Source organism: Myotis lucifugus, unplaced genomic scaffold (assembly GCF_000147115.1).
Source record: "Myotis lucifugus unplaced genomic scaffold, Myoluc2.0 scaffold_1266, whole genome shotgun sequence".
In the NCBI taxonomy this organism is placed as follows: domain Eukaryota; kingdom Metazoa; phylum Chordata; class Mammalia; order Chiroptera; family Vespertilionidae; genus Myotis; species Myotis lucifugus.
In genome coordinates this window covers 19,614-26,990 of record NW_005872314.1, presented here as the reverse complement: position 1 = coordinate 26,990, position 7,377 = coordinate 19,614, and the positions used below count along the sequence as shown (strand labels likewise).

Below are 7,377 nucleotides of genomic sequence, written 5' to 3'. Positions count from 1 at the left end.
TCTGATATAAGTATTGCTACCCCAACTTTTTTTTCATTTCCATTGCCTGAAAAATATTTTTCCATCCCTTCACTTTCAGCCTGTGTGAGTCCCTTTTCTGAGGTGGGTCTCTGTAGACAGCATATATATGGGTCATGTCTTTTTATCCATTCAGCCACTCGATGTCTTTTGATTGGCGCATTTAGTCCCATTTACATTTAAAGTTATTATTGAAAGATACGTGCTTGGATTCATTTCGATTTTCGTGCCTGTGTTCTATCTTACCTTTATATTTCTTCTTTTTACAGTGTTCATTTTAGCATTTCTTGCATTGCTGGCTTGGTAGTGATAAACTCCCTTAGCCTTTTTTTGTCTTCAAAGCTCCTGATTTCTCCTTCAATTTTGATTGATAGTCTTGCTGGATATAGTATTCTTGGATTCAGTCCTTTGCTTTGCAACACTTTGTATACCTCCTTCCATTCCCTTCTAGCTTGATGTGTTTCTGTTGAGAAATCATTTGATAATCTGATGGGGGATCCTTTGTAGGTAACTCTGTTTCTCTCTTGCAGCCTTTAAGATTCTCTCTTTGTCCTGTACATTTGCCATCGTTATTATGAAGTGTCTTGGTGTGGGTCTTTTGGGGTTCATCTTGCTTGGGACTCTCTGTACTTGTGTAACTTTTTTCTTCCCCATATCTGGGAAGTTTTCTGTCATTATTTCTTCAAATAGATTTTCTAATCCTTGCTGCTCTTCTTGTCCTTCTTGCAGCCCTATTATGCATATGTTACTTCGTTTCATGTTGTCCCAAAGCTCCCTTTGGCTCTCCTCCTGTTTTTTAATTTTTTTCTCCAGTTGCTGTTCAGATTGAGCTTGTTTCTCTGCCTTATCTTCTAACTCACTAATTCAGTCCTCTGCTTCTTCTAGTCTGCTGTTGAAACTTTCCATGGTGTTTTTGATTGTAGCTATATCACTTTTTATTTCTTCCTGATTCTTGCATAGGTTGTTGATTTTCTCATCCATCCTGTGAATGAATTGTACAACCATTATTCTGAATTCTTTTTCTGTCATGTTGCATGCTTCAACTTCATTAATTTCCTTTCTTGGTGACTCCTCATTATCTTTCCTCTGGGTGTTGTGTCGTCTCTTCATTCTGATTATCTCCTGATGGTTTAAACGTTGACTTGCATGGGCCTGGGCTGTGTGCAGTGGGAGCCTCACACCACCCTAGTGTCACTGAAGAGCTCTGACACTAAGATATGTTGTTGTTGTGGGTTGGTGGAAACCAAGCTTGCTCAGAGTCAGTGTTGCCAGCGCTCAATGTGGCCTCGTGTGGGCCGTTAGAATCAGGGACCCTGCCTGCACTGTGCTGAAACAGAGACCCCCCTGGAGCATGTTGAAAATCAGCGCTCCCTAGCATGCACCAAGAGTCAGAGTTCCCCAGGAATCCAGTGTCAGAGTCTCTGTTGCTTCGCGTGACCTTGCATTGAGATTCAGGATCCTTGTGTGCCCTTGCACCAAGAATTGGAGTCACTGGCTCTTAGTATGAATACACAGGGAATCAGGGATCTCAGGCACAGGTGATAAGAAGCACAGTCAAGTCACTGGTGCTTGGTGCTGCCTCCTGCCCAGAGAATCGGGGTCCCTGGGCCTGTGCTACGTGGGAGAAATTCCCGGTGTTCACGTGATTGCTCCCAGCCCAGGACTCCTGAACCCGGCCCTATGTGGGACCAGTTCCAAGGTGCTCACGCATTTCCAGGCTGTTAACGTAAAAAACCATTGAAACCCTCCCTACCTTCCTGCCGGTCCCCATTTTCCAATAATCTGATCTTCAATTCTAAATGATAGCTTTGCTGGGTAAATTAGTCTTGTTTGTAAGTCCTTGCTATTCATCACTTTGAACATTTCTTCTCACTCCCTTCTGGCCTGCAAAATTTCTATTAAGAAAAAAGCTGACAGTTGTATGAGCACTCCATGTAGGTAACTAACTGCTTTTCTCTTGCTGCTTTTAAGATACTCTCTTGGTATTTAACCCTTGGCATTTTAGTTATGATGTGTCTTGGTGTGGGCCTCTTTGGATTCCTCTTGTTTGAGACTCTCTGTGCTTCCTGGACTTGTAAGTCTATTTATTTCATCAGGCAGGGAAAGTTTTCTGTCATTATTTCTTCAAATAGGTTTTCAATATCTTGCTCTCTCCTCTCCTTCTGGCACCCCTGTGATGTGAATGTTAGTACATTTAAAGTTCTTCCAGAGGCTCCAAAACTATCTTCATATTTTTGAATTCTTTTTGCTCTTCTGATTGGGTGTTTTTTGCTTCCTCATATTGCAAATCATTGATTAGATTCTTGGCATCCACTACTCTACTGTTGAGTTCCTGTAATTATTCTTTATTTCAGTTAGTGTATGCTTAATTTGTGACTGGTCCTTTTTCATGTTTTTGAAATTCTCACTAAGTCCCTTGAAGCTCTCATTAAGATCCTTGAACAATCTTATAACTGTTTTGAACTCTGTATCTAGTAGTTTGCTTGCTTCCATTTCATTTAGTTCCTTTTCTGCAGATTTCTTCCATTTTTGTCATGTTTCTTTGTCTCTGTATTTTGTCTGTCTTTGTGTCTATGTACTAAGTAGAGCTGCTATGTCTCTTGGAATTGGTAGAGAGGCCTAGTGTAGTAGGTATTCTGTAGTGCCCAGTGGCTCAACTTTCCCAGTCACCTGAGCTGGGCACCCTTGTGTGGTCTGTGTGCACAGTCTTGTTGTAGTTGAGCCTTGATTGCTGTTGGCATCACTGGGAAAAATTGATCTCCAGGCCAACTGGCTGTGAGGACCAGCTGCAACTACAACAGAAGAGCTGCTGTGCATGAGAAACACCTATGGAGCAGGAATTGCTTCAATGGGGTTTTGATGCTCACTGAGTCTTCTCCTTGAGTGTGTCCCTCATGAATGTATGGAGTTGTAATCTGGTGTAGTTTAAAGCTGTCCACTGGGTGTACTGGCTCTGGGGCCTCCTGGGCATGGAAAATTCAGCCACTATCTGGGAATGCCCAGCATGAGCTATATACCAATCTGCAGATGGCTGCTACTTTTGTTGGGCTTGGAAATGCCCAAGTGAGGCAAGCTATGAAGCAAGGAAGGCTACTATTAGTGCTGTGTCTTGGGCCTCTTATTGCTAGATATGAGGTACAGTGGGCTCTTGAGTTATGAGTGTCCCGACTAACGAGTTTTCTGAGATACCAGCTGTCTCTCGGCTGATTTTTTGCTTTGAGTTGACAGAGTAATTTGAGTTAACGAGCTCCTTAATGAGCTCCATAACGAGCTAGGTCTTAGAACGAATTAAACTCATAAGTCAAGGCCCCCCATTGTACTCTGATGTCAGCTGCTGCTTGTTTGAGCAATTTTAGTTAAATCTGAAGTTTGAGTCAGGACAGGATATTCATATGGAAAAACTGCTACAAAAAGCTTGGGTGGGACTGCAAATTGGGTGAAATAGGTCTCAGGAAATCACCAGAGTGAAGCCAACAGTGTGAACTTGGTTGATGGAGACTCAGATATGGCTGCCAGCCAGCTCTGTGACAGGGAAGTCCCAGAACAGGAACGATGACCCCTGTGAATGTCCCTGTATGGGAGAAAGCTGTCCCCAAGTTACTGTCCCAGTGCAAGACAATCCAGTTCCTCTCTGTGTGTTTCTGGATCCCCCCAAGCCAATGCCCTAGCCCTGGAGCTAAGAGGGTGTAAGACAAGGTAAATTGCTATGCTGGCCCTTTAAGAGGAACTACTGGGACTCCAGCAGCCTCTGTGTCATTTAGCCACTCTCCCCACTTGTTTTTATAGTCCAAAGTTATGGGGTCTTCTCTTCCAAGCTTTGGAACACTGGGCTAGTGGCATGGTGTGGGCTGGAACCCCTTGCTCCTAAAGGAGAAATCTGTAACATAGATATACCTCCTGATTAAAAAAGGCCACATATGGGTGCCAGAACAGCCCATTTCATGCCTCCATCCCTCCTAGCATTCTCAATGTGCTTTCTTCTTTACTTCTCTAGTTGTAGGGTTTATATTCACCTAGATTTCAGGTGGTTCTGAATGATGGTTGTTCTGTATTTTCGTTGTAATTTTGATGTTTTTGTGGGAGGTGTCAAGTACTGCCATTTACCAATCTGCCAGGTTGGTTCCAAGGCCATTCTTTTCTTTCTCTCTCTTTTAAAAAAATTTTTTTTTATTGATTTCAAAGAGGAAAGGAGAGGAGAGATAGAAACATCAATGACTAGCTGCCTCTTGTATACTCCTTACTGGGGATTGAGCCCCCAAACGTGGCATGTGCCCTGACTGGGTATCAAACTGTGACCTCCTGGTTCATAGGTTGATGCTCAACCACTGAGCAACAGTGGCCTGGCAGACAGGGATCATTTTATACTGGAGGTTGGTTCATTGGAAATGGGTTTCCATGCTATAGTGTCTCCATATCTCCTACATGTTTCGATGTGGTTTCTTTCTCACTTGTTGTGTAGAAGCTGATCAATCAGTCCCCAGGTATTCTTCAGGGGGAACTGCTCTATCTGTAGGTGTGAATTCAATGTGTTCATGGGAAGAGGTGAGTTCAGGGTCTTCTTACACTGTCTTTTTGGACAGAAAGATACAGATCTTACAGGGTGTTGGAGGGGGTGGGATCTCCTTTCAGGTGCTCAGGTTCTCCAGGAGGTTATACAGGATTTGGCTAGGCCAGTGAACTAGCTGCCCAATTAGAGAAACCATTAACCCATCCACCAATGGGGATAGGAAACCAGCACCATGAGGGAATATTATCCTAAACATACATTATTTCATTAATCCTCACAATAGGCCTTGAGCAGGTATAATTATTGGCATTTTATCAATGTGGACAATTAGAGTGGGAGACATTAAACAACTTGAGATAGCTTCCCTGTCTAGCTTCCAATCTGGTGTATGGGTGATTTAAAACCTAACCCTTATATGCAGGAACATTTTCCTACCTCTCCCAAATGGTCTTCACAATAAAAACCTTAAAAGCTAAGCTGAAACATCCCAGTGCCCCTCCCTCTCAAAAAAAAAAAAAAGTACAAACCAACAAATGCCCAGTGCAGGCCAATTTCTTTAGCAGAGTCCTAGGCCAAGGCAAATGGAATTCTGGGGTGTTCCTGAGGCACATCTGTACCAAGCAGAGGTTGAAGCTCCTATGCCCCCCACAATGCCAGGAAATGGGGAAAAGGGTGGCGGTGTCAACAGGGGGAAGGAAGCAGAGGTGGTCTGAGTGAGGTCCCTCTCTCTTGAATATGAGGTGTTTTTTTTATTGTGGGAGGTAGATTGCCCCTTATTAGACTTCAGTGGCTATAGAGTCTTGCTCCCCTCTGGGTTCTTTCCATCCTTTAGCTCTAAGGATTCATTCAGTTCTGGGAATGTCTGGAAGAGTTCATGGATCTGAAGGGTGAAATATTCTTCACTGAGTTGCATCTTTGGTGGGGGAGAGCAGTTGGTGTTGGTGGGCAGTGCTCAATGAATGCTCCCAGTGGGCTGCTTGAGTCAAGAATTTTCTTTCTTGTGGAAATTTTCTTCTTCTGAGTTCTGGTCTCTCCCAGGACAGGGGCAAGCACACATCTCAAAGCTGTTCTGTTCTAGCAGATTACCACTGGAGTCTTTCAGCATGATGATGGTGTGGATGGGCTGCCAGTCATGCCTCCCATGCAGGAGCTGTTACACTTGAAGTTGTAGTGAATGATGGTACAGTCAGAGTTCATGTCAGGAGGCTCATAGGGCACATCCCTACTATGTTGAAATGTAGTTTTGTTGTGCAAATACTCGGCACATAAATTCCCTTCCACCCAGATAAGATGCTGAGGAAGGGCTTGGACTATTGCTAGAGTCAGAGCAACACTCATGGTAGGAACAGTGCCTCATGACCTCTGTCATGTACTTGGACTTCTCATAGATGGCCATGGCACAGACACAGGTACTGAGTGGGAGTGGGGAGCTGACCTCCACTTGCAGAAGGTCAGTCTTTGCTAGCTGGCAAAACAATAAGTTGAGGGTAGAGAAGTATGTTCAGTTTATAAACCTGCTGTCCCAGAATTCAGGAATCCTAAACAGACACCATAGCTGTCAGGGTAGGTCTTCTGGGAAGAGACAAAGGATGACAAGGGCCAGGAGGGGCCTGGTGTTGGGATAGCAGCTGCTGGTGCAGGAGTTGCTGGCATACTGGGGGCTTCATTTGGACCTTTGTCCAGACAGGTTACAAGGTCTTGGGACAGCAGCAGTTCATCCATTGTCAGGGATACTTCAGGGACAGAACATTGTTTCTTGATGTAGTTTCTGTCAGTCCAAAAATGTCTCCTGACTCTGAAGGGGCCCCATGAAGAGTTCTGACTGTGGCTCCTCCATTGGAGCTCCCAGAAAGGCAGTGTGGCTGTCAAACCTCAGGGGACTGTATTACGGTCCTGGAAAGCACACTGGGAGGTCAGCTACCAGGAGACTCCAGGGACCCAGAGGATACCTGCCTCCAGGATGTTGGCTCTGGACTTTTTGCCAGATGTAATTTTGTTTCTTGATTACCATTTGCATAGATAGTTGTTTTTTTTTTAAAAAAATTTTCATTCATTTATTTATTTTTTATTGAATTTATTGGGTGACATCCCTAATACAATTATCTAGGTTTCTATAATACATCATCTATATGTTGTATTGTGTGTTCACTACCCCAAGTCAAATCTTCCATCACCATATATCCCTCCCCCAACCTCTCTTGCACAGTTTTAACGGTGCCATCTGGATACTCCAGTCTCTTGCACTGGGCAGTATGTAGTTCTCTCTGGTCATTAATAAACTTTATAATCTTGCTGCCATCTAATTGTACTCTAACAATTGTACCATCTGGGCAAAGGGTTTGTTTTTTTCCATCAGGAAATAAGTTTTCATTCATTTGTTTTGGGATGGGGAGGGGGTGCAAAGGGAGAGAGAGAGAGAGAAACATCCATCAGTTGCCTCATGTAGGCACCCCATGGATGGAACCTGCAACCCCTCAACCCCCAGTATGTGTCATGACCAGAATGCAGTCCTTCAGTGCACAGGATGAACCACTGAGCAACACAGGCTAGATTTACACAGCTTTTTAATAATCTGGTCAGGAAATATGATTTATTTTCTTCCATCTGGAAAATGTTTTTATATCTGTCCCCTTGAGAAATGCAGACTTTTAGTTCTTCTGGGTAAATGGTGTGAGTGGTCCAGGATGTTGCATGGTAGTAGATCACTCATCTGGCACGAAGTGCTTCACATCATCATTGAAGAGTGTGACAGCCTTTCCCTTTGCACTCATTCATTTTTGAGTTCTGTTTGGAAGCAATAGCATAGCAGGCATCGCTGTGGGTAGCGGCTTCAACAGATAAGGCGGGACAGC

General features: G+C 43.9%; 1 pseudogene; it reads right to left on the bottom strand.

Moving 5' to 3' along the window:
• The window catches only part of LOC102424699, a 7,576-nt pseudogene extending 1,214 nt beyond the window's left edge, over window positions 1-6,362 (bottom strand).
• Between the last annotated feature and the right edge of the window lie 1,015 nt (window positions 6,363-7,377).